Source organism: Carassius auratus, chromosome 31, assembly GCF_003368295.1.
Source record: "Carassius auratus strain Wakin chromosome 31, ASM336829v1, whole genome shotgun sequence".
In the NCBI taxonomy this organism is placed as follows: domain Eukaryota; kingdom Metazoa; phylum Chordata; class Actinopteri; order Cypriniformes; family Cyprinidae; genus Carassius; species Carassius auratus.
This window is the reverse complement of record NC_039273.1, coordinates 1,660,057-1,667,880: the sequence shown is the minus strand read 5'-3', so window position 1 is coordinate 1,667,880 and position 7,824 is coordinate 1,660,057. Positions and strand designations below refer to the sequence as shown.

Below are 7,824 nucleotides of genomic sequence, written 5' to 3'. Positions count from 1 at the left end.
TTGTAAATGTCTTGAGCCGTTCCTAAAGAGGTCATTGATTAGTGTGTCTGACCGCAGTAATGGACTGATTCATGGTTTGTGTTCAGATAAATGACCGCACTGATCTGACTGACATCAGTAACGATAACAGTAACCCTCCTGTGCTTCTGAAGACACTGATCAGAGGAACGGTGGAGTGAGTGACAGACGGCTCTGGCACATTCGTGTGGTGCTTCAGGGTCAACACTGACAAAATACACTGTATGACAGGCTACACTGGCAACTGCTGTTTGTAAAACATGAATATTAGAGACTGTTTTATGTTATTATCTGCTCATCTCACCTGACTCAAAGTGTCAAAATTGAAGTGAAGTTCAATATATAACCTAACCAGACATTTTCTCAACATAACGTGCCATTATCTTTACTTAACCATAGTTTAGCTGTTCTTAGGGGTTGCTATGGTGTTGCCAGGGAGTTCCCGGTTGTTGCTAAGTTCTGGGGTGTTACTATGGAGTTCTGGAATGTTGCTAGAGATCTGCCAGGAAGTTCTGGGTGGTTGCTAGGGTGTTCATTCCTGTCGCTCTGAAAGCAGGGCATTTGAGGTGAGGCAAGGAGTTCTCCGAGGAGTATCTAGGGAGTTTTGGGCTGTTGCCATGGAGATATGGCCCATTGCTAGGGCATTGCTATGGAGTTCTGGGTTGTTGCTAAGAAGTTTTGGGGTGTAACTAGGAAGTCCTGCTGTTTGCTAGGGATTTGCCAGGCAGTTTTTGGTTGTTGCTAGGAAATTCTGGGTTGTTGCTAGGGTGTTGCTAAGGAGTTATGGGTTGTTGCACGTGTTTTCATTCCTGTAGCTCTAACAGCAGAGCATTTGAGCTGAGGCAAGGTGTTCAGAGGAGTTGCTAGGGAGTTTTGGGCTGTTGATAGGGTGTTGCCATGGAGATGTGGGTCATTGTTAGGGTCTTGCCATGGAGTTCTGGGTTGTTGCTAGGGTGTTCATTCTTGGAACTCTAACAGCAGAGCATTTGAGGTGAGGCAAGGTGTTCCGAGGAGTTGCTAGGGAGTTTTGGGCTGTTGATAGGGTGTTGCCACGGAGATATGGGGCATTGCTAGGGTGTTGCCAGGGAGTTCTGGGTTGTTGCTAGGGTGTTCATTCTTGGAACTCTAACAGCAGAGCATTTGAGGTGAGGCAAGGTGTTCCGAGGAGTTGCTAGGGAGTTCTGGGTTGTTGCTAGGGTGTTGCCACGGAGATATGGGGCATTGCTAGGGTGTTGCCAGGGAGTTCTGGGTTGTTGCTAGGGTGTTGCCACGGAGATATGGGGCATTGCTAGGGTGTTGCCAGGGAGTTCTGGGTTGTTGCTAGGGTGTTGCTAAGGAGTTATGGGTTGTTGCTAGTGTGTTCATTCATATACCTCTAACAGCAGAGCATTTGAGGTAAGGCAAGGTGTTCAGAGGAGTTGCTAGGCAGTTTTGGGCTGTTGATAGGGTGTTGCCACGGAGATATGGGGCATTGCTAAGGTGTTGCCAGGGAGTTCTGGGTTGTTGCTAGGGTGTTGCCACGGAGATATGGGGCATTGCTAAGGTGTTGCCAGGGAGTTCTGGGTTGTTGCTAGGGTGTTACCAAGGAATTCTTGATTGCGGCTATGCCATTGCTAGGGAGTTCTGGGTTGTTGCTAAGGAATTCTAGGCTGTTGCTAGGGTGTTCATTCCTAGGTTGCTAGGTTTGATTCACAGGAAATGCATAAACTTATCAAATGTTTACTTTGAATGCAATGTCAGTCTTTTTGAATAAAATGTCAGCTTAATTGCAAATTAAAATGTGTTTAGAATGGTTGCTTAGGTCTTAGTAAACACGAGTATCTATACAGACAGTCAATGTCTGAAGAAAGCTGACTGCTGTGCTTATAAAATCTAATGAGCATTATGAGATTATGGATTAGGCATCTGAATGAAGACTACGCTCGAGCGCTGTGGTTGAGTGTGTGTTGTGTCGACGCGGTGTGTTTTATTCATGAGAGTTTCCCAGTGCTGCGTCTGACTGCACCTGCTCAGAGTTGCGTGAAGTCTGACAGACAGAAACCGAGAGCGTTTCTGAGGAGCTCAGGACAGCTGCAGAAGAAGCTTTAAAACTCACAACTCATCTTTAACTATTTATATTCTCATCCGTCTGACGGCTGACCTGACCTGACAAAGAGCTTGTGTCAACATGAAGTCCAGTTCCTGTGGTTGTGGCTCTTTGTGCTCTGCTCTGAACAGACTTCAGTGAAATGAAGGAAGACAAATAGAAAGTTTACTGTGGTTAAAGCAGAATTTCAGGCTGAGAGGAAGCTTTTAGTGTAGTTTATAATATGCAATACTTAAGTGCAGACATAACTCAATTTACTATCAGCACTAGTACAATACAAGCATGTGCATAATTGTGATCCGTGTGGCTCTAATCGATATGTAATGGATTGTCTGGAGGGTGCTTAAGCAGACGGACATGATTTAAGACACGCTGACATGCTGAAGGTCTCGATGGGATGCTTTGATGAAGTGTCCAATTGGACCCTTACGGGCCTGTTCAGCTGCAAAACCAGTCGATACGGCACAAAGAAACCATTCGACACGCAGGAGATGGGATGATTTGCAGTCCCTGCTGCAACATTACACGTGGCACCATTCATGTGTGATTCCAGTTTCAGTAGCAGGCTGAGATTTTACCGCTGTCCCAGAAATGATGCTGCAAAAATGAACACCTCTTGCCGGGCTATCTGCAGTATTTCTGTTCATAGCGCTTGGATTTCAAATAAGAACTAGCATGTTTGAAATATGCATCCCATAATCACAATCATTTCTTCACTAATGTCTCCTCACCCGTCTCTCTCTCTCCCTGCGGGGAAACCGTCTGTCTGTGACACACACATTATACAGCAGAAAGAGACGGAAGATGATGATGATGCTTATCAAATATGCACAGATTGAAGAGAGCTGTTCTCAGTCACCATCTTAAGAGGACACACACACACACACACACACAACCTCACACACTCAGTGCTGACCTAGTTTTTAGGGATATGTGGTGAGACCAGTAGAATATCAAACGCTGTTATCCTTGCATATGTTTCATTTGGATAAACACTGGTGTCACGCCTCATTTGTATAAACAGACTATTTGTGCATTGCAAAATGATGTTCAATAAAACTTCATCAGCGCCCATTAAATCAGTATTGGAGGGCAGGTGTTGCCTTTAATAGAGAAGATAATTTCTTTCATTGTACAGGTCTTACAGTTTCCCATTCCTGTCTATTTCTTCTACTTCTTTAGCATTGTTTTTGTTCTGTATATTGTTTTAAATAGTTGCATTTAATGTCACAATACAAAAGGGAAATCAATGTTACAGATGCCCTTTATTGAAAATTTTAATTTCTTTCACTGTAATGACATTGCAATTTTAAATCCCAGTTTATTTATTTATAGGAACCAACATTGTTTTTGTTCTTGTCAATAAATTAACAACAAACAGGGTGAAATCAAATAAATAACGCAAAATATTTGCAAGTCAGAAAATGAATGGTTATACAATAAAACTTTTTAAGCACTTAAAATGAGTTACTTTTTTTTTTTTTGGTGCCTCTAGTGAACGGTTTCCTTTTTTGCGATTTAATTCTGTATTTATTTTTATACGTTTATAAACCATAATTTCCTTGTTGGTTGGTTGGTTTATATACTTCGATCAAAACCAAAAACGATTTGAATTTCACATTGATTGTAGTAAATTCTGTCAGAAAAAGCAATTATTTAGTGTTTTTGAAACATAAATATAGCAATAAAGCCAAGACATTTAGTCTTTAAAGAAGTTTTAATATTCTTTATTTGATAACCATTGCCTTCTCTATCCTATAAGTCTATATCTGCTTTGTGTTCTTGTGCTATGAAGCACTAAAAATAATAAATGAACAAAACAGCATGAAATGACAGCTGATGTTTCTCAGCTAAATTAACTTGCAATAAAAACAATTACAGAAACTACGCAGAATGATTACAATATTCATGTATTTCCATGTTATCATAATCTTTTTTTAATTATATTTATTTACAATTGTATTGATGTTATTTTTGTTTTAGCCTCATTTGTTTAAGGCTAGTTTAATGTCGGTGCTCTTCAGTTTTTTTTTGTTTTTTTTACAATTTCATATCAGATCCTTAATAAAACAAAACATGATCCAGGTTTTACCATGGTACTTTTGTCAGTGTGGTGATTTACTTGTTATAGGCCGATATCGGTCGGGTGATGTTTGTACAGTGTGAATGCGTTTACCGGCAGCAGACAGACATGAGAAGAAGATGAGAGTGATTTCCTTGAGGATGTGAGCGGGTCACGGCTGTCTGGCCCCGCCCGGGAGGAGTGACTTCAGACCGGAGCTTGAGCTCTCCAGCGTCCTTCACTTCACGCTCCACACATCAGCGCACTTTCCCGCGATTAACATTTGGATTACAACGGCCTTTCGCGCGCGCGGTAAGTAACACGCACACGTCACGCGGATTCTGCCGCTGGAACTCGTTTACCCGCGAAAACCGTTGGAGAGACAGCAGCACGGGCTTGTCTCCTCACAGGAGCTCGGGGAGGAAGGGAGGTCGTTCCAGCCGCCTCCTCGCGCTCCTCGGCAACTTTGTGAACGCTTGTGTCCGTTAAACGGCTCGTGTACTTTCCACCGCGGCGTGTTTCTGTTTATATATTTCGTTTAAGTTGTCTCAGTCTGGGTGATGTTGTCCGCATGTGTGAGTATCGATCTGTGATTAGTCAATAGAGCGAATGCGGGACCGTTATTTGGTTCGGATGCGACGCTATTTTGAATCGGAGCGTCGAACAATAACGTTAGTTATCGGCATATTTGTTAAACTTTAGTTGCCGATATAACATAATAGTATTGTTAATAATACTAATGTTACCTTGTTTCTGTTGTTTGAAGCTGTAGTTGTATATCAGTAACGTTCGTTACTTAAACGGTTTGTTACTTTTACCGATATTTTACCCACATCCTGTGTTTAGTTACCTTTATGATACATCTATGGAACGTAAACAAAGTAAAAAAGTAGATTTTCAGTGGTGTCAGGTGGTGAAACCATGGTATTTTGGTATGATATTGGCATGTTAGGGTTAGGGTTAGGGTAACCAAGGGTTATTTACAAAGAATACCTTGGTTTTACCAGGGTAAATGACCTAAACGGTGGTACTTGTTTTTTTGTTTTGTTTTGTTTTTTGGTAAAAGAGACGATGTTTTTCAGCTCGGCTAAAATCACTCATGATTTATTATTTCTCAGAGAAAATAATCCGAACAACTTGGCATTAGAATAACGTTTGTTTATCGTTTGCATGAGCTCCAGTTCCTTCTCCTCTGAATAAACTCATACAGATAACGACTGCGGGTTATTTGACTTATGTAATATTGACATGCCTGTCAGACAGATAACGTCCTCAAGAATGTTCCTCTTTTCAAATCGAGATGTCTGCTCAGGATTATAAAGCACTGTTCTTTAAACAGCAAGGCTTCAGTGGCGTCTGAGCTTCTTCTTTTATCAGGTGCATTAAAGTGAGATGTTTAAAGGCTTTATGAATTGTTCAGGTGTGTGTGATTGTTCTGTCTGATCCCAGAAATATACGTTTGCTCTTATTTTCTTAATGCACTGATGTTCTGTGAACAATTCACCAATGCATTTTTTCAGTTGTGCTTTCTTATATTGTCATTTTCTGTGAAATGACAGATTGTCTCTGGTGATAGCTGCCAATCATTTGTATATTTAAACTCCGCCCCTTTCTTACAATCAGCTGCAGGCCTCCTTTTTTTGAGAGCCACGCCCACATCTTAACATCCAATCAACATCTGGTAGACAGAAACGAGTCCCCGCCCTATTTTTATTTTTTATTTTCTGATAACCTTTTGCACTCAGATGTACGTCGCGATACAAAAGATGTGGCTCGTTCCATTTCATTGCGACTTTTAATTGCTATTCAGACATGACCTACATGTCCAATTTTTCCAATACATAAAAAAGAGAGATGGTCTAAAAGGTTATGCACATTTATTGTCTGTCAGTAGATGACACATTTAGAAAATAAGAAATGCAAAAATGCTATGTAACTAAAAATGTTACGAAGAAAAAAATCAAACAGTCAGTCAAAATAGTATTTACGTTATAAAATGTAATTGGGATGTTTGTATTCCCTACATGTTTATCAAACAACACCTTGATACAAGAGTACAGAGATAAGATCCAGATTCGCTGTCACTTATTAAAATACTAAACACTAACGTTTTCTTTGCAGCGATCACCTCTTTGTAAAAATCTGTTGCATATGTTCATTCAAATTAAAATATTTATCACACTGAATATCTGGCCTGGTGTGAACAGGCTTTTAGTTTGTTTCCTGCTCTGATATTGGCTGTAAACGTAAGTGATGAGATCCCACGATGATCCTCTGATGTTGTTTTGATGTGACGTTTGTGCTGTTGAATAATTCCAGCAGCAGAAATGAGATTGTTACTCATGTAATATTAACAGGCCTGGTGAAACTGAAGACATCTTTATGAATTAATATGCTCCACACATGGTGATTGACATCAGAAGCTGTTTTCTGAGAAGTGCTGTGCCTCTGGATTTTTCACAAACACCTGCGGCTGCATAATCCATGTGCTGCGTTTGCTGCAGACGTTGAGTTGAACAGTGACCCCGCTTTACACCGCGAGTTTAATCTGAGCACAGACCTGTTTACAGCGCGCGTTACAGCTTAACATGGGTGTATGAGATTAAAACTGTGTGTGTGTGTGTGTGTCGGTGCATCAATGCATCTGCTGCAGGGTTACAGATGCAATGCTGCAGCACAGCTTTTTGCAACGCAGCATAAATTTAAGTTATTATTTTGATATTTTTGTGATTATTATTGGTTGCATTTGCAATAAACTACCTCTGCTGTGCTCTGGAGAGCAAGCGGCACACACATACCCCTTTTTGCTGAGCCATGACAGACACAAACATTTCTAACATTAACAAAAGGGCTTTTCAGTTGTATGTGTCAAAGGGATGTCAGAACGCTGTTGGTCGTGACCAGAGGCTGACGTAGGAGGTGGTTGATGTTGCGCAGTCTGCTGTGACTTTCACCCATCAGACCGTGTGTGTGTGTGTGTGTGTGTGTGTGTGTTTACATACGTTTCTGCCCCATGTGAGAGCTATTAATGACACTCTCAGCCAATCAGATGCAGCCTTACATCCTGTACAGGAAGTGACCTCACGGGCCGGGACGGTAACTGTGTGTGTGAGGAAGCTGCTGGTGCCGAAGTGACTTTGTAGAAGACTTTTCCTTGCATTGTTGTTGGGTGAACTCAAGCCAAAACACACAGGCGCTCCAGAGATTGCATGCATGTTTCTGTTTGCTGCTGCATTTTAATGAGAAACTTAACGTTGGGTTGATTCTAACCCTGCATCTTGTTGACTGTAGTCTAAGTGAGACACGTGCCAGTGCTACAGCTTTACTCAATCTAAACAGTTCTTCATCATTTTTACTACCACCCTCATATTCCAGTAGAAACATGGAGGACGAATGTCATGAGTTATGTAAGTCTGATAAGGACACGCAAGTCATACAGACAGATATGACGAGGTTTAAGTTCATGATTTTCTTCACACTGGTATTTCACAAACTCAACATGTTCAACAGGTTGCTTTATGCTGTAATTTTTCACAAATGTGGTAAACCAGTGTAAAAGTGTCTTGTGTTAATGGTGAGCGTGTTGATGATTTCAATTCAAACTGACTGAAGCAGTAATGTCTTTTTAAAGATGTAGTCCATTGAAATCAAACTAAAG

The 7,824-nt window shown here is 41.0% G+C and overlaps 1 pseudogene; it reads left to right on the top strand.

Moving 5' to 3' along the window:
- The first annotated feature begins 4,267 nt into the window (after window positions 1–4,267).
- Window positions 4,268–7,824, top strand: part of LOC113051157 (protein phosphatase 1 regulatory inhibitor subunit 16B-like) — a 23,671-nt pseudogene continuing 20,114 nt past the window's right edge.